At 38.3% G+C, this 23724-nt stretch overlaps 1 pseudogene; it reads left to right on the forward strand.

Moving 5' to 3' along the window:
- Positions 1-507: 507 nt before the first annotated feature.
- LOC100720291 (RNA-binding protein 45-like) overlaps positions 508-23724 on the forward strand; it is a 34198-nt pseudogene continuing 10981 nt past the window's right edge.

Genomic DNA, 23724 nt, shown 5'->3' on the forward strand with positions numbered 1-23724 from the left:
TCATTGTAGGCTTTTCTGGAAGGAGGCACAGTCAGCACTATGCAGTGCTTCAGAGATTAAAAGGATGCCTGAGATGACTTGATTCTTAGGGATCATTATTTATTGAGGAAAATGTTTTTACTGCTGGATGATGGAAATGGTCATTGGGTAAATGTTAACTCACACTTGAGTGATAACGCTTTTAGAGTCTGCCATTGAAGGTCACCAGGTTTATCTTTCTGCTTACTAATACAATGACAGAAAAAGGACAATGATACCATCTAACTTTTTTAAAGGTGGTATGCGACATCTAGTCATTTCAGAGAGAAAGTTCTAGAAAATAGTAATCTCTAAATAAATCACAAAAGTAGCAATTATGAAAGAGGCAATGTGACTATCAAATAATGGCTTTAGATTGTGAACTACTGAGCATAAGAAGAACTGTACATAGAATCATCCAAACACTAGTGAGATTCTCTTAGAAAGGTAACTAACATGTATCACTTTTAGATAGAAGTAATACCAGTAATGGGAATGTACAGAAAAGAGGAGTGTGAGAGGAGTGCCGTGAGACAGGAAGGTATCCGTGAGAAGGAGACCAGAGAGACTCTCAACAGTGTTACCCCAACATCCAAAGGAAATGAGTCAAAATGCATCTTGGAATTTTTCAAATATGCGACACTCTACCTCAGCAAAAGCATTCAGTCAAGTATGGTGGAAAAGAGCCAGAGGAAGAGCGAGTGAAGAAATGGACAGAGTGGCCGCATCAGGTTGAAAACCCTCCTTGAAGATGTTTGTCCTTGAAAGGAAACAGAGAGGAGTGAAAAGAAAGGTTGAACCAGAAGGATGCAGCACAGAAGAGAGAGATGAGCCAAGGGGTGTGAGTCCCAGCAGAGGGAAGAGCAGAGAAGAAGCGGTAAAGAAGACGGGCGACCGTGGGGTCCTACACAGGTGACAGCATTTGGCCCTGAACAAAAGGAGGAGCATCTCCCTGGGACACAGGCTGAGAAATTAGGACCAGCTTCCCAACAGGTAAATTGAGGGATGGTAGCTCTTGTCCAATACCCTTTCTCTGTGAGTAAGGGGTCAATGTCAACTGGCCCTGAGGAGAGCAGAGGCCAGGAGGTGCTTAAGGAGAGAGCAGGTTTTGAATCTGATGCTGAGGGGAGAGAAAGGTGCTTGTGTCATAACAGTTCTGATTAGAGAGGTGGGGGAAGCTTCAGCTAAGCTCTGGTTGGGAGGACAGCGTGAGGCAGAGCAGGCAGCCTCTGCCAGCCTAGCGGTGTAGGTGGTGGGGTGGTTGTGATTTGTTACTCAGAATGCTGAGTGATGGCTCTGAGGTAGTGCTTTATTTTTTAATGAGATTCGTGGTTATTTGGGAAATGAAGTCAACTGAGTCTTGAACATACGTTTTGGCAAAGAAGAAAATTAGGGAAAAACCAGAGTGCATCTAACTTAGGAAAGATAGTATTTGAATTATATATGCACTGGATTGCTGATGACCAATCAATAGAAAACATCCCTAAATGTCATTCTTTAAGTCAGGACAAAGCTGAACTGTGGTCAGTTTTTTTAGTTGGGTATTTGGTTTAGTTCAGGCAGATGGCAAGAGCAAGCCCATAAAACTGACAGGATCAGTAGGAGGCAGGATCATTGCTAGTGACTTTTGAATCTTTTTAGTCTAAGTAGTACAGCCAGTAACCAGCTGTGGGGCTCTGGGCAAATCACTTGCTCCTGCTGAGTTCTAAGACCCACGTTTGGGAAGTTACAAACTTCTCCTTCCTCATTTATAAATGATGTACTTGGGTGGAAGAAAAACAAGATGGTTGTTAACCATCTTCTCAGGGTGTCTTCTCAGGGTGGCCAGCTCAGGGTTTAGGACACACAGCCTCTCTCTTTCAGTCACCCAGGGGCTCATGAATGGCTGGTTTGTCTCCACAGCAATGTTTGTGGGAACACAGAATACCTACCAAGAGCCAGGGTTTCCTGCTACTCAGCTGCTCGGTGCTGGAGAATCCAGTGTCTTCAATCACTGCCACAGGTTTATTCCTGAAATGGGAGTGGAGACTTCCCAGAGCACGTTTCCATTAAGCAACAGTAAAAACATTTGCTTCAGTAAATAATGATCCTCAGGTATCAGCCTCCTCATCCTTTCAATCTGTCTGAAGCTCTGGGCAGTGCTGATCCTGCCTCCTTCTGGAAACTCCTGCCATGACAGCCATGACTGTGCTGTGAGACTCTAGGTCACCACCCGCCACAGGGCTCCTCATCCGACCCTCCTGACTCCCTTCTTTCACCTGGTCTGCAGAGGTGGTGTCTAGAAAGTTTCTTTTCTTCTTTTTCTTTCCTCCTTTTGTACCTCCTTTTCCTCTTCTCATCCCCACCCCTTCTCTCTCTCTCCCTCCCCCCCCACCTTTTGCTTTCTTGTCATGAAGTTGAAACCCTGGGCCTTCATACTGAGCTATATCCCTTATCTGAGGCAGCATTTCACCAGATTGCCCAGGCTGGGCTCACACTTTGCATCCTCCTGCCTCAGCCTCCAGGATTTCTGGGATTACAGACATGCACCGTCATGCCCATCTCAGAGTTGCTGTCTTTTGCTTCCTCTTCATTACTGCATGTGATTCCAACTCTCCTTGTTCTTCTAAATCTAGGTCTCTAGGCTTATTTCATTACTGAAGCTCCAAAGACCCACAGGCCATTTCTGCTTGGCTTCCTACTGGATTTTACAGTGCTGCGTACCCTGACCCAGACTCATTTCCTCCTTGCTAGTACCTAGTCGTCTTCCTGAATTTTCTGTGTCAGTGACATCACCAATTCAGCTAGTTAGAGAGGGGCTGTGGCATCATGCAGCTCCTCTCTTTAATCTCATGTCTGTATCTAACTAGTTAATTGTCAAATTCTATCCTTGTACCTAGAAAAGACTTGGATTTCTAACCTTTCCAAGTTTATGTTTCCCAGTTCTTTATTCTTGTGCTCACTCTTCACACCACTGTTGCCAGAGTTATAGTCTTTCCTAATTAATGTGAGCGCACCACTCAGGTCAAATCTGCGACCACTGTTGCCAGCATAAAGTCTGTCATGGTTTATGTCAGTGGCCCTCCCAGTCTCATGCAACCATGGACATGGCTGAACCTAGTGTTTGTGATTGGTTCATTGTGTAACACTCAGATTGGTGATGTGAGTGCTATACCCACTCGGGGTGGAGCCAGAATACAATGTAATGGCAGGAAGAGGGCATGTCTTCTCTCTTTTGCTGTTTAATCTTGCTGGTTTCAGCAGTCCACCATGCCACCCTTTGCTTGGAGCCAACTGAGTATGGACTAAAACCTCCAACCTGTAAGAAATAAACCTTCATTTCCCTAATTTCAGACATTAGATATTTTATGTCAACAAACACAGAGTAAAGTAATCAAGACAAAGCCTAACTCTTTAGCATGGCACAGGAATAGTTTCAGGCTTGAGTCTCTACATCTTGAGTCTCCAGGTACACTGACCATATGCTTCACACTTGAGTCACACTGGCATCCTTGTCATTTTTCCATTCAATTTCTTTATCCCAGAATTCAGGTAGAGACATTAATATTCTTTAAAGAGCTCCTGTAATACCATTCAATAATGTCTGTTGGACTGAAACATGATTATTAGTCTTCTTCCCAAGAATATATATGAATCTCTTTGTATTTCCACATAATTAGCAAGGTACCAGGTGCAGAGTAGATATATAAAAAGCATTCACTTGGAAATGAAAGCTTAAGAATTACTAGTCTATATACTTTGTTCTCCTGGAACCACATAGTAGTCAAATAAGTAGTTACATAACTATAATTAGCATTCTTTACAATCCACTGTCATGAATGGTTACCCATTGAGAAATATGGTTATCTATAATAATGGTATTGACATTACTAGTTGCAAACCACTCTTTTATTCACTAATATCTGATTATTGGTAATAATGAATGTTTTAAGGTTACTTATGACTTTATGTGAAATTTTGCGTATCTGGGACCCTCATACTTCAGTGTTACTTTCTTGTTCTTTGCTTCATTTATGCCAAATTACATTATACAACCTATACAGTACACTAGATGTTTAAATCTGCATCACAAATTACAATGTGAGTATCTGATGTGAACACTGGAATCTTTAATAACTGCAAATTTGGTTCAATTTTAGGAATTTACTTATGCATGAATACAGTATTTTCATCTGAATGGTTTTTTAAACAGTCCTGTCTTTAATCTTCAGTATTTCATTTGTCCATTTCAGGCAGTTATTACTGGTTAGGATAATACCAACATTCGAAGTGCTTAAGGGCAGACTTGGTGTTGCACACCTATAATCCCAGCACTCAGAAACTGATGCAAAAGGATCACTACAAGACCAGCCTGGGCTACAAGGTGAATTCAAAGTCAGTCTGAATTGCATAGTGAAACCATCTCAAAAAGTAAAAAAAAAAGCCTAGATGTTTTTAAAAATTTGTTAATGAAAAAACAATTTCTTTCTTAAAATGATATTTGTGATATAGGTTAAATAGAAATCAGTCAAAGAAAACCAACTAAGAAAGGGAACTATACGTCTTCTTAATTGAGTTTGAGCAAATATATTTATTATTTTGTGAACTAGCAAAAAAATGCATTGGAATTAACATACTAATAAATTTTTACCTTAACTTTTTACATTGATACATATGAGATAAATAATGCCTTCTTAGTTAAGGGTCAGAGTTGCTCTTTTTAGTCTGAGGTACTGTGTCTATTAGTTGACTCAAAATGAACACTTTAACCATGATCACTCTTACGTTGTGAACAAGATGAGAAATTTATTGAAAGCGTAGTCATTGGGATCAATCAAATTACAGTTCAAGTCACCAGTATTGTGACCTTAAACAAATGATTGTGTCTTTTTCAAAATCAGTTTTGTGATCTATAAAATAGATATTCATTCAATTATTCCACAATATTCATTGAGCAACTACTCCATACTGGAAAGTAACAGTGAATAAAGCAGACAAACCTATTGGCCTTCGTGAATCTGATCAACTAGGGCAACAGTAACAAAACCTTCCTCACATGTTTTTGGGGGACTTACTGGTATCATGCAGGTAAATGGCTTAGCACAATGCCCAGCACCTTGTACATGTAGAACCTAGTGATAGTACATAGATTAGTTTGACAAGCACAGAGAAAAGGTGCTAGGTACAGTGGAGTAACATGGCCTGGGGACAAAGTAGGTTGGGGCCATGATGTAGAGTCTGAGGTTTGTTGAGTACTTACTGTGTCAGAATTTTTATTAGGTGCTATAAGTTTATAGCTGGTATATTGGGCATTTACTCACTCATTCATTCAAAAATGCTTTTTTGGCTGCGGCCCCTCCATGGGGAGAACCACCAACCAGCGTCTCCTGAGATCTGAGCCATGTTGGAACGTAGGGTGCTGGGAAACCAAGCAAGCAGCTCCCCTCCCTGATAAGCGGCTGTGGTGTGGCAGGCTGCAGCCCCTCCAGGGGGAGAACAACCAGCGTCTTCTGAGATCCACACCATGTTGAAACTTAGGATGCTGGGAAACCAAGCAACCAGCCTGCCTCCCTGCTAAGCAATAGTGAAGCTACTGGTACACGGGCTGAAAGTCAATTATCCCACTTCCCATACCCCACTTCTCCTGCCCCCCCATCAGCAAATAGGAACCAGAGGTCTGAACATCTCTTGAAAGGTTGACCATAGAAAATAAGGGGGACTTCCTTCTACCATTTCTTTGAAGGCAAATATTTTTATTAGTGTTTTGCTTTGTTCTGATTAATGGTACTGCTCTATTCAATATTCTGTTTTGATGAGTTCTATAATGTTCTGTATTTCAATTTATTTTGATATATGTGATTTAAAGAACAAATATTGAGAAGATAATGAGATATACTGTGATACCTATTACTGTTATCCCAGTAACCTGCTGTGAAGTTCTATACCAATTTCACTATACTGTCTCAGTTGGCTTTATTTGGTCTTGTTCTGTTGCATTTTACTACCTTCAAAATAAAAATTTAAAAAAAGAAAAAAGAAAAAAATGCTTTTTTGAGGATCTTTTATACCCCAGGCATTGTGCTAGCTATTGGAGATAAGAGAGATAAGCAAGATGCAGGTCCTTCTGCATGTAGCCCTCACCAACAATGACTGTTCAGCAGAGAACAGGGTAAGGGAAGGCAGAGACAGGCGTCTCCAGCACCCAGCCTCATCTGCAGGGCTGGGAAGGATGGCGCCCACTGGAAACTTCTCTGCTTGGTGACTCCAGTCTCTAATCAGCTGCCCAGCCCTATTCCTACGTAACAGAAGCTGCTAGATATGGCCTGGAAAGTGTTTCGGGGTGGGAGAGATTTTTATGTTTCTGAAAGTTAAGTGCAAATATGAGCTGGGCATTTCTCTAGACCTACCCTCTCTCATTGTAGGTGGACCTGGAGAGAAGGTTTGTTTTTGGGTAGCTGAACTGTGACTTTGTCATGATTGAGTTCATCTCTTTAATTAGAAAAATTAGTTCCTTTTTGGAGGAAGTCACTTTTCATACTCAAGAGAGTTGTAGCAGTGAATTTTTAAGATCTCTCCCTACCCTGAATCTCATGATTTTCTGTGTGGGAAGGTAGGTGATGGTGTAGTAATGAATATCTGTAGGTATATGTTTCTTGTTTATAGTTTTTAGTTGTTTGTTACTCTAGCATGCATATGAAGCAGGAACCCTTGTACACTTAGTAGGAGATATTTGAGATGCACTAAATTGTAGTTTCCTATTTTTCCCACCTTTGAGATGAAGGACATGAATAGAAAAAGGAGATTGACCTTTCAATTTTATTTATCTATTTCTACATTGGCATAGGAAACTGGAATAATTCCCATCATCCCAAATAGTTTCCCTATTTACTTTGTCTTTAAAATTCTTTTACACAATTTTTTCATTTAAAATTTAAATTTTTGACCCCTGGAAAGTAAAAGTTCAGAACTAGTTTTAAACCAAAGGCTTTTGGAGAGTAAATTTTCAATTCAAGTTTTAAAACTTGTCAAAAAAAATTTTTTTTTGCTTTATCTACCCCAGCATAATTCTGTGTTCATTTTTATGATAAGAAACTCCTTAATTTATCTGACAAATACGCTCCCAATATAGTAATCAAATTGTATTTAAAATGTTTTTTAGGATTTCCTGTTTAAAGACTTCTATTATAAATTTATTTAACACTAATTTATTTTTGTATACCTGGATTTTAATCTGTTAGGTTTCTAAAATCACATCAATTAGCCATTGGATATATTCCTTTTTACTATTCTCATAAATCTAGAGTTCTCACTTTAAAATTTTGAAGTCCAGAACCTCAGTTGCTATTAGCATTAGTGTAGTTTTCCTTTATGTACAATATAATTTATAACCAACATAATAATATATATCTACCTATATGTATATCTATGTATTCAGTACATAGTTAATGACCTCATTAAGTTTAAATGAAGGATTGAGTATCTTTATTTACTGATCATAGATCTGTAAACTTTGGTTAGGGATATGGATGTATTTGTATACATTTATTCACTAAATATTATTTACTTACTGCCCAACATGTGCCAGACACTGAACTAACAGCATTGAGTATGCAAAATATGATATATAATCTCCTATCAGGACTTTCAATATATTACAATAAACAGATACATACACATAAAAGGTTGCATAAGACCTAAATTGCAATGTAGGACAATGACCTAAAGTCGTATTTCCCAACTATGGTATGTGAGATAATTTTAGGTAGCTGACACAAATTATATTATTTTATGTGCATATGTTTACATTAATTCCTGGAGAAATTTACTGCCTTTCTACTATAGCTATGATCTAAAACTCTCTATAAAATAAGTATATTTAAATAAAATTATAGGAATCAATTTTAAGAAAATATTAAAGACAAAAATATAGCAGCATGTGAATACAAAAAAAAAAAAAAAAATAGCCAAGTGTGTGAATGCTGAGATTTGTGCACAGAGGACAGGAGTGTCCTCCAGCCATCTGCACCAAAGCAGTCTGCAGGGCAGCCAGAGGAAGGAAGACTCCAGATGCCTGACGCTCAGGGAGGCTCCTGCAAGAAAGAAGGAGCTGGGTCAGGGAAGAGAGCAGGGAAGATGTCCTATGAACTTCTCACCGTGATGAAAGAGCCCGCAGCCAGAATTCACATCAATGGCTGCAGGGGAGAGTTCAGAGTGGAGGCTTGAGTAGGGCAGGATGGAGGGGAGGAGGCAGGTGCCGGCCAGAAGCGGGAAGACTGTGCAGGGTCTTGAATGTCAGGCTGAGAGACCTGGGCCCTTCCTGGTTCTTAGCAGAGGAAGCATTTTATTCTACCTGAGCCAGCATCCCCAAGGGATGATCAGGAAGGCTGTGAAAAGCCTTCTGGATGACGGACGCCTGCAAAGGAGGGATTCCCAGGATTGACTGTCCTTCCTGAAGGCTTTGCGTGTGGAGCAGGTGTCATCCGTACCCTGATTCCATAGCGGCTCAGGACTGGCACTGGGGAGCCCTTGGGTGTGGGGGCGCTCTGCTGAGGCAGGGCTGGAACCCAGGATGCTGCTGAGTACTCAGGATGACTTGCGGCAGTTTTACTGGGGGCTGACCTGTTTTCTCTAAATAGCTATGTTGTACATATGAGTTATGATATGTGGTGTGAGAGTTATTGTAATGCCATTTTTTTCCTTCTCAGCCTGGTAGTTTTTCTTTTTTCGATAATCTTATACAAGTAAACAAGCCTCAAGTTTCCTTTCACGAAGTTTGCTTTAATTCTCTCATGTGATTTTTACATTGGGGGAACCTAGGAATTTTCAACCCCTAGGAGTAGTCCTCCTGAGTTTAGTAAGAGGTATGTTTAAATATAAATTTGACTTTTTAAGAGTCAAATATTCACTCTGAATAAAAGTGAACATTAAAAGATTCCAATGATTTATAATAATATTCCTTCATATGGCTTCACCTTATTTCAATTTGAAAAAATTCATAAATAATGAAACTGTTTGTTTCCTGTTCCTTTGAAATATCCTTATTCCAGATAAGCTCCAAAATGGTATCTTTAGCTTCTTAGTAACGCAGTGATAAAAAATGGAACTATTTCCAAATTGCCTTCTGTGTCCCTAGCTCTACTTCAATGAGAACATGTTTGCTTTAATTAACTAACTTATTTATTTTTAAGACAGGGTCTCACTGTGTAGTTCAGGCTGATCTTGAACTCACTATGTAGCTGAGGCTGGCATCGAACTCATGGCAGTCCCACTACCTCAGCCTCTTAAGTGCTGTGATTACAGGCATATGCAACCATTCCTGGCTAATTTATTTTTTATATCTGCCCTTTAATGATACTTTGCACCTCTAAAATAAAGAAAAAAAGATAATGAAACCTCTATGTATTGAGTTACTTCCTCAGTTGGCTCAGAGATCAAAGTAATAATGACAAATATTGTTTATGCCCCTTGCTCAAAGGTGCTGAGACACTGATAACCCTTTGGTGGCATATCAATAAGTAAGGACATCACTGTCTAGGCTCAGTAATTTATGAAAAGAGAGCAAGGTTTTATTGAATCATTATATTAAAAGTATAGTCTAATCATATTCATAAACAATATGTATAAATTTTGAAGGTATAAGTGGTATATAATTTAAAGAAATGAAATATGTATCTAAGTTCCTCACTGATACTTGATAAATTTGTATCTGTAATTTTTCCTTACTTGATTTATCCTTTGCTTGCTTTTACTTTTGGATATCCAATTGATAGGTCAAGTTTAATATGATCTCTATGCCAAGTCTTCCCTATTTTAACAAAGGACTTCACCATTCCCCAATGTTGTTCAATCTCAAAAACCTTTTTTCATTGTTCAATCAATCCACCAGGAAATTGTTTTAACTCAAAATACATAGTAGGTCCTCTGTCTTCATGAGTCCTGCTTTATTATAGTTTAAAAAAAAAACAAAACAAAACAGCTTGTTGTCTCCAGGAGCTTGATAGCTTGATGGCGGGATCCCCAGGGATACTGAACTCTTTGGATGCTGAAGTCTCTTATATAAAATGGTGTAGCATTTGCAATAACCTTTCTTTCTCCTATCTCTCCATCATCATGGCTATCATCCTGCTCATGAGCCAAGCTACAATTCTTGTTTGGACTTCTGGAACACCCTCTTCCTATCTGGCCCTCCTGATTCCGGGAATGCTCTGTTAGCTGCTCCCTACAGGGCAGCCAGGGGGAATTTTGTGGAAAATGTCCATCTCAACAAGAAACCTTTCTGTTTAAACACTTCTCTCTATGCAAATTCTCAGCCCTGGCTTTGCAGGTCCTGCACACTGGCTGTCTCCCCTGAGACTCCTCTCCTACTCCTCCATCCTGTTCAGGACTCTCCAGCCATTGGAGTCTTCTGTTCCTCGCACAGGGCAAGCTCACTTTCTCAGCGGTCACACTTCTCCCTCCTGTTGGAACTCGCAGTCCTCCCAGATATGCTGCTTCTTGTCACTCAGTGCCCCTGGCAAGATGAAACCTTCCCGCCATTAGTGTCCTCACCAGTCACTGTTCTTGCAGCCAAATGATCTCAGTACTTGCTGGCTGCCTTGTTTGCTGTCTTTCTCTACCTCTCCGACTCTGGAATGTGAACCACCTGAGAACAGCAGCCTTATCTTTGGCAGAGCCTCTCATTCCCAGCAATTAGCAAATGCCTGGATGCAGCAGAGAGTTGTCCATTTTGTTCATTTAGTCAGTTTATGAACCCAGTACTTCTCTTTTTTACTGCACAAACCAAACAAGGGAAATCTTTAGTTCTTTTTCTCAGGTTCTTTTTATTTACTCTGACTGATATATCAATCTCTATTTAACTCTAGAATGAAATTATACAGAGAAGCAGAAAAATATAGGACTTCTTCATGAGACCCAGCTCTGAGAGTTGCTCAGTTTAAGAAATTTCATCTTTTCCTTAAGGCTTGGCTCTGATGACATTCACTAGAGGTTGGAGAATTTTCCTTTTGATAGTTATTCTTTTCACTTCCATTTTGACTTTAGTGTAGTGCATGGTAAAGATATGAGTTTAGTTTTTAATCTTCAGCATGTGGAAAGCCAGTTTTTCCAGCACCGTTTATTGAAGAGGTGTTTTTTCTTCCAGTGGATGTGTTTGGCCCCTTTGTCAAAGATCAGCTGAGTGCGTTTGGAGTTGTTTCTGCATCTTCTAATCTGTTCCACTGATCCTCAGGTCTGTTTTTTTGCGAGTACCATGCTGTTTTTATCACAGCAGCTTTGTAGTAGAGTTTCGAGTCAGGGATTGCAGTGGCCCCCTGCTTTACATTTGTTGCCCAGAATCCTGTGCTCTTGTAGGTCTCATCTGGCTCCAAATGAATTTTTGCATTGTCTTATCTAATTCTGTGAGACATGCTGTTGGAATTTTGATTGGGACTACACTAAACCTGTGTAGCAATTTTGGAAGTGTGGTCATTTTCACTATGTAGGTTCTTCCTACCTAACAGCAAGGGATATCATTCCATTTCCTGACATCCGCTTCAGTCTTCTTTTTCACAGTACTATAGTGTTCACTGTAGAAATGTTTCACTTTTGTTATTAGATTCTTTTTTTAAAATTTTTATATTTAAAAAATATATTAAAAAAGGGGAGATTAAGATGAACGAGGACATAACAATACAGGTCAAAACAGAACAATTTAAGCAACATAGTGTTTTACCACAGGATGACCCGATGTAACAGTAGTTACCATAGTGCCTCTTTCCTTGAAATACTTGAGTATACCTTCATATACTATCAAACATAACAAGACAGTGTAAAACCATTCAGGAGGGTAAAAGTATTACAGGGTATTTAGAACCAACTAACAGAAAATGAACAACAGTTTCTATATTACCTCTTTGACTATAAAAAATTTTGTTTATACTATCACATATAATAAAATCCAATTAAGATACAACATGATAAAACCGATGGAAACAGAATAACAGAAACTTCATGGGACTTCAAAACAAGCTGATATTAAATCATCACTAGCTATTATAATGTCTTGTTTTCTTCAAAATAACTGTTCATACCATCACAAACAATAAAATCAAACACCCCAGAATAAAACCATTCCAATTAATGAATGAAAACATTATAAGGCTTCAAAACAATATAATGGGGAATCATACCCATTACCACATACTTTTATGTATTCTTACCATTTCTTACACTAGGGAAACTAGTCGATATTTATACATGTGAGTTTGATTTATTTCGCTTATGAGTATGGTCTCAAGCTGTGCCCACTTATTTATAAATATCTCAATGTGATCATTCTTTACAGCTGAGTAGTACTCCATTGTATAAAAATATCACGACTTTTTCATCTATTCCTCAGTTGATAGATACTTAGGTTGTTTCCAAGATCTGCTGCTGTAAACATGGGTGCACATATATCATTGTGGTATGATGTTTTCAGTTCTTCTGGGAATATGCCTAGAAGTGGAATAGCTGGAACAAATGAGACTTCCAATCCCAGCTTTTTGAGATATCTCCAAACTGACCTCCACAATGGTTGCACCAGTCTACCCTCCCACCAACACTGCAGGAAAGTTCCTTTTCCCCACAGCCTCTCCAGTATTTGCTAGAGTGAATGGTATGGCTTCTCTTATTTCTCTCTGTGATTTTTTTTTGTTAGTGTATAGAAATGCTATTGATTTTTGTGTATTGATTTGGTGTCCAGCTACATTGCTGAATTTATTTATTGTATCTAGGAGTCTTTCAATGGAGTTTTGGGGGTCTTCTATGTAGAGTATCATGTCATCTGAAAACAATGATAATTTAACTTCTTCTTTTCCTGTCTTTACCCCTTTTATTTCTCTCTCTTGTCTAATTGCTCTAACTAGTATTTCCAGTACTATATTAAATAGGAGCAGTGATAAGGGACATCCTTGTCTTGTGCCTGATTTTAAGATAAAGGCCTTCAGTTTTTGGCCATTTATTATGATACTGTCTATTGGTTTGTCATAGATAACCTTTATTATATTGAGTGAGGGAAAGACCATCTATTCCAATTTTCTGTAAGGTTCTTATCATAAATGAATGTAGGACCTTATCAAAAGCTTTTTATGCATCTATAGAGATGATCATGTGATTCTTACTTTTGGATTTATTGATATGGTGGATTACATTTATTGATTTGCGTATGTTGAACCATCCTTGCATGCTTGGGATGAATCCCACTTGGTCATGGTTTATAAACAATCTTCTTGGTGATTTACTGTGTTCTATTTGCCAATATTTTATTGAAGATTTTGCTTCTGTGTTCATTAGGGAGATTGGCTTGTAGTTTTCTTTTTTAGTTAGGTCTTTCTCAGGTTTTGGTACTAGAGTAGTATTTGCTTCCAGGAATGACTTAGGAAGAATTGCTTCGTTTCAATTTCATTGAAGAGTTTGAGGAGTGTCTGCATTAAGTATTCTTTATACTTCTTGTAGAATTCTGCAGTGAATCTGTCTGGGCCTGGGCTCTTCTTTGTAGGTAAGTATTTAATTACATTTTCAATTTCATTAATAGAAATTGGGTTATTCAGCAGTTTTACATCTTCTTGACCTAGCTTTGGTACTTCATATGTTTCTAGGAACCTATTTCTTCTGTGTTCTCAACCATATGAGAGTAGAGGTTTTCGAAATAGGTGTTGATGATCTTCTGTATTTCTAAAATCTGTAGTGATTTTACCTTTTTCATTCCTTATTGCATGAATTTGAGCTTTTTCTTCCCTGTTTTTAATTATGTTGGCTAGCAGCTTATCAATTTTATTTATTCTTTCAAAGACCCAACTCTTTGATTCATTGATTCTTTGGATTGTTTTCCTAGTCTCCATGGCATTAATTTCTGCTCTGATTTTTTATAATTTCCTCCCTTCTTTTGGCTTTGGGCTTGACTTGCTCTTTTTTGTCTAGATGTTTGAGGTGTAGCATCAGGTTATTTATTAGTATTCATTCTGTTTTCCTGATGTGGAAACTCTGTGCAATAAATTTTCCTCTGAAGACAGCTTTCATTGCATCCCACAGATTCCGGTAAGTTGTATTTGTATTTTTGTTTGCTTGTAGGTATTGTTTGATTTCTTGTTTAATTTCTACTGTGACCCACTGATTACTCAAGAGTGTGTTATTCAGTTTCCGTGTGTTTGTGGGATTTTTACAGTATGTTTTATCATTAATTTCTAATTTCATGGTGCTATGATCTGATAACATGCATGGGATAATTTCAACTCTTTTGCATTTATTTAAGTGTGTTCTGTGGGCTAATATGTGGTCTATTTTAGAGAATGTCCCATGTACTGCTAAGAAGAATGTGTATTCTGATGTTGTTAGATGGAACACTCTGTATATGTCTATCAAGTCCATTTATTCACAGGTGTGATTTAGTTCTGTTATTTCTTTGCTGATTTTCTGTCTGGTTATTCTGTCCCTTGGTGTCAATGGTGTGTTAAGGTCTCCTGTTATAATTGTGTTACTGCTAAATTGGTTTTTCATTTCTGTTAATACTTGCATTATATAACTGGTGCCCTAGAATTTGGGGCATATATATTTAAGATTATTATCTCTTCCTCCTGAAGTTTTCCACTAAACAGTATCTAATGACCTTCTTCATCTCTTCTGATCATTCTTGGTTTAAAGTTCACATAGTCTCCAAACAGAATAGCTACCCCTGCTTTTGGTGGGGGGTTCCTTTTGCATGTAGCATTGTTTTTCATCCTTTGACTTTCAGTCTGTGAGTATCCTTTTGGGTTAGATGGGTTTCTTGTAGACAGCATATGGTTGGATGTTGTTTCTTGATCCATTCTGCCAGTCTGTTTCTTTTAATTGGTGCATTGAGACCATTTACAATAATGGTTATAACTGTTATATGCTGGTTTATTGTTGACATGTTATCTTGCTGCTGTTGCATCTTTATCTTTCCTTTCTGTTTAATTGTCTGCTTTGCTTAGTGGTTCTTTTCCTAAGTGTATCTAATCTGTCTTTCAGTATTCTTTGCAGGGTTGCCTTGGTGATCATGAAGCTCTTCAGCTGTTCTTTGTCATGTAAGTATCTTATTTCTCCATCTATTTTGAAGGACAGTTTTGCAGGGTACATCTGTCTAGGTAAGAAATCATTTTCCTTTAGGATCTGAAATACTTCACTCCATTCTCTTCTTGACTTTATTGTTTGTGCTGAGAAGCCTGCTGTCATTCTGATAGGTTTTCTTTTATGGGTGACCTGTCTTTTCTCTCTGACAGCTTTTAGTATTCTATTCATATATTGGGTTTCTGGGATGGTGATTATTATATGTATGGATGTAATTTTATTTTGGTTATGGTTATTTGGAGTTCTATATGCTTCACTGATCCTGATGTCAGTTTCCATTCTCGTGTTTGGGAAATTTTCAGCTTTACTTCTCTAAATATCCTCTTGACATCCTTTATGTTGTTCCTTCTTTTTCATTTATCCTTATGAATCATATGTTGTTTCTCTTTGCATCATCTTGCAGGTGTTGAATTGTTATTTCCTGATTCCTTGTTACTTTTAAAAGATATTTCCTTTCCTGTTCACTAGCTGCAATCTTGTCTTTGAGGTCTTAAATTCTATCTTCACTTTCATTGAGACAGTTTTTATGACTTTCAGTGGAATTTTTGATTTCCTGTATATCTCTTTGCATATGCTTTATGTATTCTGTTTGTTTCTTATATTGTTCATCCAGGGATTCTACCTTTTTTTTTAATTCATCTAATTTTTAAATTGTGTCTTCTTTAGTTATGTTCAGTATTTCTTTCATTTCTTTTATCATTTCTTCTTTTACTTGGGAGATTATTTCTAGTTTTAATTCCTTTAACACTTCCCAGAGTTGCTTCTTTATTTCAGTTACTATTATGTCAGATATTTCAAGTGTGTGGCATATATTTTCTTCTGTGTACAGAAGGGTTTCTTGGGATGGGCTGGAGGTTTGAGATTGTATTTTGGTCTTTCGTTTTGTCATTTTCCTATATTTCCTTGTTTCAACTGCTATTCCAAGGGTTCTTCAGGGCCTGTTGGAAATCCTCTTCTATGCCCTCAGCTCTTGGGACTCTGGCTGCCAAGATTGAGAGAGGATCACTGGGGGTGTAGCAGGCAGGCCCAAGCCCTATGGTGCAGCTTGAGTGTGGCAGGAAGCTGTGCAGTTCCTTGGCTGGTGGGAGCAATGATCCCAAACTCCCTGGTTCAGGGGATGGTGCAGGGACACTCACTACAGACTTCTCAGCCTCTGGAACTGTGGGCGCCAATAGGCCAGGGACCTCTTTGTTAGATTCTTAAGTATTTCATTTTTTTCTTGAATTCTATTGTGAAAGGTATCATTTGCTTAATTTATCTCCTTGTGAGTTTATTATTCATATATAGGAAGGCATTGATTTTTGAGTATTGACTTTGTATCTATAAATATTACTAAATTTGGTTATTAAATCTAAAAGTCTTTTGATGGAGTATTTGGGGTCTTCTATGTACAATACCATGTCTTCAACAAATAATGATAATTTAATTTGTTCCTATCTTGTCCTTTTTTAAAATTTCTCCCTCTTGTCTAATTTCTCTGGCTAAAGTTCCCAGAACTATATTGAATAAGAGCGGTGATAGTGTACATCCTTGTCTTGTTTCTGAATTTAGAATGAAAGTTCTCATTTTGGAGCCATTTAGTACAATGTTGGCTGTTGGTTTGTCATAGATGGTCTTTATCAGGTTGAGATAAAGACCTTCTATTCCAATTTTCTGTAGGATTTTTTTTATCATGAGTGAGTGCTGGAATTTGTCAAATGCTTTTTCTCTATCTATTGAGATGATCATATGTTTTTATCTTTGATTCTGTTAACATGGTATATTACATTTATTGATTCACATATATTGAGTTATTCCTCAATCCCATTATGACTGTTACTCAGTCATGGTATATAATCTTCTTGATAATTTACTACATTGTTTACCAGCATCTTATTCAAAGGATATTTGAATCTATGCTCATTAGAGAAATTGGTCTGTAGTTCTCTTTTGTGTTTGGATCTTTCTCTGGTTTTGGTAATATTTGTTTCTAGGAATGAATTTGGGAGTATTGCTTCCCTTACAATTTCATAACCAAAAAATAGTGGCATTAAGTCAACTCTAAATTTCTTGTAGAATTAAGCAGTGAATCTCTTTGGGTCTGGGATTTTGTTTGTTAGTAGTATTTCAATTAGAGCTTCAATTTCACTGACATACTAGTTTATTTAAAATTTTTATATCCTCTTGATTATATCTTCTTAATATATCTATATATTATCTTGATATATCTTGATTAATTATATCTTCTTGTTATCTAGGAATCTGTCCATTTCTTCTGCATTTTCAGTTAAGCTTCTCACCATAAACAATTTATAAGCATCAACCAAGAATTAAACTAAAAAACCCAGAAAATGAGAAGACACTTAAACAAGATGCAACTCTAGACTTCCAGCTCAGCAAGGTCAAATCCCAGGGTCAATGAGATGAGACAATCCAAAAGTCACCAACCTGGACTCTCTGAAGAGGTGACAGCAGAAATAACAAAGCAAATGAAAGAGGCTCTAGAAAAAAATCAAATCAGGAATAATTTCTCAGATAACTACAGAGATGGTGAGCATAACGAAAAACATGCTTAGTGACTCTAGAGTAGATACAGATTTTAAAGAATAGAAGAGCTTAAGAAAATGATGGAAACAATGATCACCCACAGGAAAGAAATGGAATCCATGAAACAGATTCAAGCAGATATTCAAGGGTGCAGCAGAATGAGCCAATATGAGGACAGAATCTCAGATATAGAAGATAGGATGGTGGTTAGCAATCACAAAAATAAAGATTTTTTTAAAATATCAAGACAAGAAATCAACCCAGCAGCTGGTAGATGATGCAAAGAGTAACAGAAGATTGACTAGAGTCAGTGAAAAAGTAAGTGATAGCACAAATGACATAAAAACAAAAGAAAAAACCTGTTCATAGAAATTGTGGCAGAAAACTTCCAAATCAGGGAGTATTTGATATACAGGTAAGTGAGGCATATAAGCTCTAATTATTCAGTATTCTAAAAACATCTACATCAAGCCATGTAATGGTCAAGATCCCAGAAATTCAATGCAAGAGCAGAACATTAAAAGCTATAAGAGAAAGAAACATAGGACTTATAATGGAAAGCCCATCAGAATCACAGCATTTTCAACACAAACCTCAAGTCATGAGAACGTGGAGTAAAGTATTTCAAGCCCTAAAAGAAAATGCCCTCCAAACCAGATTATTGTGCTAGTATTAAGAACCCTTAAGAAATAACTGCTTCTCAGAGATGTCTTCCAGGTGTAGCTGGCTTTGGGGATTTGAGTCATTTGGCTAGATTCTACCAATCTACAACTGAAGTTCAAGCTGCCCCTCCCACACAGTGATTTCAGGCTCAGGGAAAAAGCACCACTTGCTATCCCTTCTTCTTCCTTGAAGTCTCTCTCTTCACTCTACCTGTGAGTTTCAATTCTGCTTCAGATCCTCCCTGGATCCCAGGGACCCGCCTCCCTCCTACTTCTCCACCTCACATTGCTATATTCCAATGTCTAGACACCAAATCTCGGAGAGCACCAAATCTCTGCTGCTCACCACTCTGCCATCTTCTTGAAAGTTCCTGTGATGATGTTTGTACAACTCTGTGAACATAGTAAAAGATATTCTATAGAACACTTCAAATGGATGAAGTACATGACATAAATAAATACTATGAAAAAGTACTCACATTTAGTAACATAATTAAATTTTTATTTTTATTGTATATGTAATATTCACGGGACTGAACTTTAAAGAAATTTTGCTTCCTCAGCATTCCCCAATTTTTTCGAGAAAAAAACTAATTGCTCTGAATATCACACACATTAATAGTCTTATTTTACAAGGAACAGATTGCCCTGTAAGAGCAGTTTAACAAAAATATAAATTTTTCACTAGATGGCACTGGTGTGCAAATAGTATTGTTTAGAATCATTGCGTTGTTACTCAAATCAATAAATTATCCTGGTGTTATTTTCTTTTCATCAATTTTGACTGGTCTGAGCAAGATAAGTAGAAAGTTAAGACAAAATACTTCCTAGGCCTGCTGAGGTCTGGGTAAACAGTACCTTTGTGGTAGAGATGTGGCATGGAGAAATGATGACAATCTTTGTTTTTTTTCTTTGCTAAACTCAGGCTACTAATCCAGAATTCTTGAGTCTCCATTACCAAAATATCAAGGGAATGTGGAGTGAACACCAGAGTCAAGGGGAATAAGTAAATCAACTTCTTTTGTGCTGGTGCACACATTATTTGATCTGCTCCCTAAACTATTAGCTCTATATGATCCTAATTATACATGACTAGGCTATTAGCTCCGTAACAGAAGGACCATTTTGTTTAAGATTCTCCCCCTTGGATATAACATAATGTCCAACACATAGCAAACAGTTTGACTGGGTCTGAGCTTGGACTCTGTTCTTGTAGAATCCAGTTGGAGCAAGAGCCCTGCTAAATCAGCTCAGTGCCAGCCTTCACCCTTAGTGTCTGACCTCCACCAATGTTTTACCCCTCTGCACTGCCTCCAGCAAGGATTCTGTTAAGCAGATTTAGCAAGAATATATGTTACCCATCTTCTTATATCTTGCTTTATTTGGGTAAATAATTCACTTTTGTACTCATCTATGAGGTCCCAAATATATCTCTTTATGTCCACTGGCGCCATGTCTGATATTGCATGTTTGCTGTTCTCATTCTCCTCTGTATTTACCTATCCTGGGTCAATGTTCTCAGAGTTGGGACCTGGGGACTTTTTGTTGTTCCTTCCTCTTCCCATCTTTTTTGCTTCTTCCAGGGGGCCCAGTTTCTTTCTTTGTTGGTTACAATTCTTCTGACGCACACTGGCTAGATGACCCCACTGCAGTGTGCTAGTGAGTTGCAGACAGGGAAGGTGTATGCTGGCCCCTCCCCTCCGGATTAGTCAAGCTGCTGTGGCCTGAGTCACTTCCCCTCCAGACCAGCCAAACCTTAGAGGCCCCACTGGGCCAGTGTGGTTAGGGTGTACCACTGCTGCAGGGACTTGACCTCGGATAACCTATTAAGTCTCTGACAGGTCACATGACCCTGGCCTAGCTCACTCCACCAATCCCGTTCAGGAAGGGAACAATTGACTGAAGTCACAGCTGCCCCTTGTACTTACCAGACCTGCCTGGTCCCAGAATGTCATCCACCAGAGCCTCCTTATTTATGGAATGGCTCCACTCCTGTCACTCACCACAGGTCAATGTAGGCACCCTGCCAACTCAGCCTTCTGATCTGCTTGTTGACCCCGGAACTCAGTGTAACTGGTACTCCAGTGAGTCGAAGCAGCGGGACCTCGGATGACTTGGCAAGTCATGGTGGGACCCTGGCCAGTCGTGGTGGGACCCCGGATGGTCAGCAAGTCAGTTGCCTTAATTTCTTCTTGGGACAAGAGAATTCATCTCCGTTTGGGGCTCCCCACTCTGTATTATGTTGAATTCTAAGTTGGCTATCTCAGGGAGCTTCTGTAGCCAGTTGTTATCTATCTGCCATCTTTGCTCCTCCTCCCTATCCATTTGACAAGCCCTCACTGTACAGTTCATTCTGGCCTTGAGTTCGCTATGTAGTCCAGGCTTGTGGTGATCCTCCTGCCTCAGCCTCCTGAGCACTGGGATTACAGTCATATGCCACCATGCCCAGCCTAGGACTAAGCATTTTAAAGATGCCAAGAAAAATATTCTTTGTTATCATACTTCTAGTGCACTGACTTTTTTTTTTTTTTTGTATTGGTGATTGAACTCACAACTTCACACTTGCAAGCAGGCATTTATGCTGCTGAGCTAAATCAGCCCAAGTGCACTGACTTTTAGCACTAAGATGTGGAGATGGTGATGTCTGCAAAAGGAGTCTGAGTCCACACTCTGCATATCCTCCACTGTCCTTGGAACAGCAGTGCTGATGTGAAGAGTGCATCTGTGCTCTGTGATTCCTCCATTATCCACAGGAAAATGGTGTCTGCAAAAGGAGTGTAAGGACACGCCTTTGGCTGGTAGAATTTACAGAAACCCAAGACAACAGCCAGTCCTGGGTACACAGGGTGCACACACCTTTGGAGGGTGGAGTAATCAGCATGACCAGAAACAAGGAAGCCTCTAGAGTGGCAGCAAGAGCCAGCAGTTGGGCTCTGGAGAACTCCAGCAACAGAAGACCAGCCCCAGCCCCTACATCCAGAAGCCAAAATCAGCTCCATAGCCAGCATATTTCTGAGACCTAACATGGACACTCTCCAGAACTGTAAGCATCAGAGGTATTTTACTACCTTTATTCCTCCTTGTTTGTCTGATTGGCTGTCTTTTTGTCTGGTCGAATATCGTCTTGTTTTGTTTTATATTCTGTGGTAATTTTGTATTTGGGGTTTTCTCTGGATTCCTTTTTCTTTCTTTCTTATTTCCTTTGTTATTCTTTTTCTTTTCTTCTTTTGTTCATGTTTAGTTTTCTTAATCTTTCGTTTTCTTTTTATTCTATTGATTCTCTTTCCTCAACTACTTCTTGAATTTAAACTTACAAGTGAGTAATCATTGTCTCTTCCTTTTCTGATGATTTCTTCTCATTCTATTTCATTTTTTCCCCTCCTGTGTCCTCCAGTTTCCTAAAACTTGGGTAATCCTTCTTTGACCTCCAGCCTTGACTCTGCTATATTTAATCTCATTCATCTCTTTAGCCTGTCCCCCTACCCATCTTAACCTCACTGCACCTTGCAGAAGGGTAAAATCACTCCACTAAGGGGGAAATCACTGCATACAAGTGCACAATATATGTTTGCTTTTGTTATATAATCTTATAGTTTGCTCCTGTGGACAGAAGTAGCAGGTTAATGGTTACCATACTTGGTCAGTAATTAAGCTGTACTTGAAACTATTGTTATCACAACCTGGACTACTTTATCTGAGATTTAATATGTGTAATAAACAGCTTTTTGCCCCTGTATGACAACAATGTGATTACATGGAGTCATAGTCAGGTACCAAAGGATTGGGAGCTGAGCCAAATTAATAATTTTGCATCCTTTACAAACTGAGAAGATAGGTTCTTGGGTATTGCTATAAAGAACCACCTCATCTAGTGGACATTCCTGAAGAACAGACATGCCCAAGGGAGACCCAATACTAATGATAAAGTTATCTATCTTAAGAAATCAGCAAAGCATCAACATAGAAAACAAAGTAAAATAAAGAAGAAAATATAAAATGACATGATGCAGAAGCAAAATGCAATCCCAGACTCCAGTCTATCCAAGAAAAGCCCAGAACTCAATGAGATACATGAAATTAGAAGTCAAACACTGAAATTTTCTGAGATGATAACAATGGAAATGAAAAAAACAAGTGGAAAAGACTTTAGAGAAAATAATCTCTCAGGTGCACAAAGAAATGATGCTTAAAATCAAAGAGATTATTGCCAGACATGGAGTAATCCCAGAACTTGGGAGGCTGAGGCAAGATTATTGCAAGTTTGAGACCAGCTCGGGCTACAAAGTGAGCTCAAGGCTGGCCTGAACTGCACAGTGAAACCCTGTCTCAAAAAGACAAAAAAAAAAAATCAAAGATATTAGAGAAGACACAGATAAAAAGCATAGATGAATTTTAAAAAATGATGGAAACAAAAAATGCCCAACGCTGGGCATGGAATTCATGAAACATACAAACAGAAGGCCAAGAGATTAAAATCTAAATTGAAAGTATGTACAGCAGGTTAAATGAAAGAGAGGATAAAGTTTCAGATCATGAGACAGAATTACATCTGGTGATCATGAAAAGTATCTTAAAAATATCAACAGATCACAAAAAAATCAATCCAACAGCTACAAGATGAAGCAAAGAAGAATAAAATAAGTTTGATTGGGGTCAGTCAGAAAACTGGAGGCAATATAAGAGCCATTAAAAAAGCACTAACAAAAATAATGACAGAAAACTTTTCAAGCATGGATAAAGAATTTCACATACAAATAAATGAAGCACATGGAACTCCAAATAAACCAAAATAAAACTACAGTCATGACCAAAATAAAACTACATCAAGACATATAATAATCAAGATTCCAGAAATTCAGCACAAGAACAGAATATTAAAAGCTGTTACAGAAAAGAAACAGTTCACCTACAAAGGAAAGCCCATAAGAATCACAGCAGACTTCTCAACAGAAACCTTCAAGTCAAGTAGAGTTTAGAGTGACGTATTTCAAGACCTGAGAGCAACTTGCACCCCAGATTGATAGTAGACATGAAAAATCAAGCAAAAATACACTTGTAATGACAGACCTTAATACCCCATTGTCACAAAGAGATACATCAGCTAGACAAAAAATTAACAAAGAAATGTCAGAACTGAACCAAACCTGTGATCAAATGAATTTAGTAGATGTCTTCAGAGTGTTCCATGCAACATCATCAGAATATACATTCTTCTCAGCTGCACATGAGACATTTCCTAAAATAGACCATATACTAGCTCACAGAACATGCATAAGTAAATTCAAAGGAATTGAAATAGTCTTGTGCATAGTATCTGACTAGAGTGAAATGAAAATGGAACTGTATAAACTCTATGAAAACCCCTTAAAAAGCCAGTGGATCACAGATGAAATAAAGGAAAAAGTTACATAATATCTATGGCTAAGTGAGAATG

Source organism: Cavia porcellus, unplaced genomic scaffold, assembly GCF_034190915.1.
Source record: "Cavia porcellus strain 051 isolate PalLab524CR breed Dunkin Hartley unplaced genomic scaffold, mCavPor4.1 scaffold_12, whole genome shotgun sequence".
NCBI classification, from domain to species: Eukaryota; Metazoa; Chordata; class Mammalia; order Rodentia; family Caviidae; genus Cavia; species Cavia porcellus.